Genomic DNA, 3,152 nt, shown 5'->3' with positions numbered 1-3,152 from the left:
TGCCCTCTTCGCCCTATTAGAAGAAGTACCACTCCTCTCACTCTCACCCATGACAACAGGCATCAGACTGCGCTCCAAAGCGACACCGCATTTTGCACCAGAAGTACGTACCCAGGGATGAGCATTGCTTTATATCCCTACTTTTAGTCAAAAAGCTCAATTCCGTTACAAGCTAGAGGCAAAAAGGTTACAGCGCCAGAAAACCCAAAATAGCCTACCGCGCCCTATCAAGAGGGAAAGAGTCTAGTAAATTAGGAACTAATTACAGGTACAGTTTAGCATACAGAAAGCTTCCCCAGTACTTACAGATTCACCAGAACCTTCTGCTTCAGATAACCTGATAATTGGCTCCTTAGGCATGTCTAGGAAAAGCATCGGAGCTTGGGGTGAAAGATCGCAGAACACAAGGCACTGGAGGAAGAGCAAACAGTTAAAACGTAATTGGCTTCAGAGAAAGGCAACAGCTTAAGCAAATCAATATGCCCCACTGAACTCGTGCAGAAGCAGGTTACCGGATACCCCAAACGCAAGCCGAAACGTTGACTTTTCTTACGTGATATCAATACTTTCTATACACAAAATGCAACGTATTTACAGAGCCGCCTCGAGAAGCAGGATTCAGCATGCAAGATGATGGGGGCAAGGAGACGGGCCAGGACTTCACATTAGCGACCTCCAGTATGTTTTGATTTGGGTTCACCATTTCCTAAGCACTTTTTCCATTCGATGTGGTCCACGCAGAGGCAGGAGACAAAGGGCTTAACTCAATCAGCAAAGGATTCGGCAAAGTGGAAGATCAGCGGCCATTTGTTTTCCATGCTACAGGGAGCTCCAGTATTGAGCAAAAGCATAATCACAGGAAGCCTGCAAGTGCAGCGTACCAGTCTGTCTTCTACATTGCACATAAACCCTACCTTCAAGAGCAGAAGACATCCCTAACTGTTAACCGTCAGCAGTTTAATAACAAAATGATATGGGATACTAACTTAAAGTTACCATCGTGTAGGTAAGGGCTGCTTTTTTCCTCCCACACAGTCCGAGCAGCTCACTCGAGTTCCTAGCACATCGTGGTGCACCAGCATCCGTGAAACTTGCAAGCATGCTGTTATCACGGCCCCACCTCACCACAGCAACGAGATCTGGGAAGCTTTTGCAGCCTACAGAATGACTGGTTTCTAGATTTGTTTTATTTGGTTTTTTGGGTTTTTTTATTTACGAAAAATAAGAAAAGCTGTAATTCTTTGCTTTAATAATCCAGTTCGGGGCTTCAGAACCAAAGCCTTGCACAGCAGAGCTGTGAAATCCCTATAACGCTATTACGAGGCACATCAGGACCTGCATTTCTCCTATGCAGAACTAATTCCTTACGGTCGCTACGCGGACGTCCACTGTTTACACCCCCCCCCCACATTCCGCCCCCCCCCCCCCCCAGCCGAATCCCCGAGGACACTGACTGCGTGTGCTTAATCTACGGTTTCAAGACTATCATCCTACACGAGGCAGGACCGCTCCCATCCCTCGGCAGCAAACTTTGCACGACTTGCAGTGCCAAAGGGATATCACGCGGCAAACGTCTGCGGCTGCCACCAAGAGCGTTACCGTCAGAGGCCCTCCTCTGCGCACGCGCGCACGCGCCACGGTGGGGCTGGGAACCGAGGCGAGCCGGACAGCACCAGCAACCCAGTACGCGCCGCGGCAGCCGGGGGGGGGCACCGAAGAAGCGCGATGTTTTAGGGATGGTGCAGTAGAGAGCGCCACAACCCAGAGAGGCCCCGCCCGTCCCCCGTCCCTCCACCCACCCTGCCGCGCTCCCGGGCACCGCGCAACAGGCCCTCGGCTCAGGGTGCCTGCGAGCGCGGGGGACGGGGGGGGAAGGGACGGGGGGGGAAGGGACGGGAAGGGAAGGGAAGGGAGACCGCGCACAGAGCAAAGCCGCGGCGACCTCCTCGTCCTCGCAGATGACGTTGGCGGGGAAGCGCCTTCCCGAAGACAGTGGCGGCGCCCCAATAATCTCGTCAGCCACGACAACGCCCCTTGTCGCCCCCGCGCTTCCTCCACTCGGCCAGGCCCTCCGCGGCGCCCATTGGGCCGCCAGATCGCCGCCGGCCGATCCCGCGTCTCGATTGGCTGTCTCGTCTGTCGTTTTCGCTTGTCCCCGCCCCCCTAGCGGGGCCGCCCTCGTCGACCTGGTGCTTGCCGGGGCTCGGGGAGTTTGCGTGCTCTCGGGGCGCGGAGGGATCCGACCCGGGGGCGGAGGGAGAAGACGTTGGCCGAGTCCGCGGAGGGATCTGCGCCGTGTAGTGCTGCGACCCTGTGGGCGGGCAACGAGGTCTCACAAGAGGCTGGTGTAGCTAGAAGTACTACTTACTGTTATTTATTACCGCAGCAAGTCCACCCCAAACGTGCTTGTGGCTTTTTGGCGCTGCTCCCTCCAGTCACATGACTGCTTTTGCCAGGGCAGGGCAGGCCTTAACTTTTCAGAACATTTCGCAGAGCCAACAGAAGGTGCTCTAAATTGTTCCCTGAAAGCCCCACTTCAATTGCAGCCGTTTCTAAGCTGCACGCCTCCCGGGAGAAAATAAAATACAAAGCGCGTGTTCAGCACTGGTGGCTTGAGGGCTGGAGGGCAGATCAAGATAGGACTTGCGCTAAGCTGGGTAGGAGGCTTTTAGAAAAATAGGCAGAGCCCCCAAAGCTGCCCGAGGGTGGTCTGTGGTGCCCTGCACCCCCGGGGAGAGCGAGCAATTCGATTGCTCTACACAACTGTAGTGTAACATACATAAACCCTGCTTTCCTCTGTATCGGGCTAAGGATAGCCTTAGCCTTCTTTGCGGCAAGGGCACGTTGTCGGCTCGCGTTCAACTTGGTGTCCACCAGGAGCCCCCCACGTCCTTTTCTGCAAAGCTGCTTTCCAGCCAGTCGGCCTCCAGCATATACTGGTGCATGGGGTTGTTCCTCCCCAGGCGCGGGGACTTTGCACTTCCCCTTGTTGAACTGCACGAGGCTCCTGCCTGCCCATTTCTCCAGCCCGTCGAGGTCCCTCTGGATGGCAGCACAACCCCCTGGGGTATCAGCCATTCCTCCCAGTTCTGTATCATCAGCAAACTCGCTGAGGGTACGGTCTGTCTACCCATCATCCAGATCATGGATGT

General features: G+C 55.0%; 1 protein-coding gene across 1 annotated transcript in view; it reads right to left on the bottom strand.

The window, feature by feature from the left end:
• The window catches only part of LOC142365443 (uncharacterized), a 105,660-nt gene extending 103,280 nt beyond the window's left edge, over positions 1-2,380 (bottom strand). Inside the window, exon 1 of the mRNA XM_075446240.1 lies at positions 1,943-2,380. The gene's annotated coding sequence lies outside the window, so the exon portion shown is untranslated. The remainder of the gene's footprint in view (positions 1-1,942) is intronic.
• Between the last annotated feature and the right edge of the window lie 772 nt (positions 2,381-3,152).

This window comes from Opisthocomus hoazin, chromosome W, assembly GCF_030867145.1.
Source record: "Opisthocomus hoazin isolate bOpiHoa1 chromosome W, bOpiHoa1.hap1, whole genome shotgun sequence".
Classification (NCBI taxonomy): domain Eukaryota; kingdom Metazoa; phylum Chordata; class Aves; order Opisthocomiformes; family Opisthocomidae; genus Opisthocomus; species Opisthocomus hoazin.
Note: the sequence above shows the minus strand (reverse complement) of the source record. Positions and strands in the feature narration are given on the sequence as shown.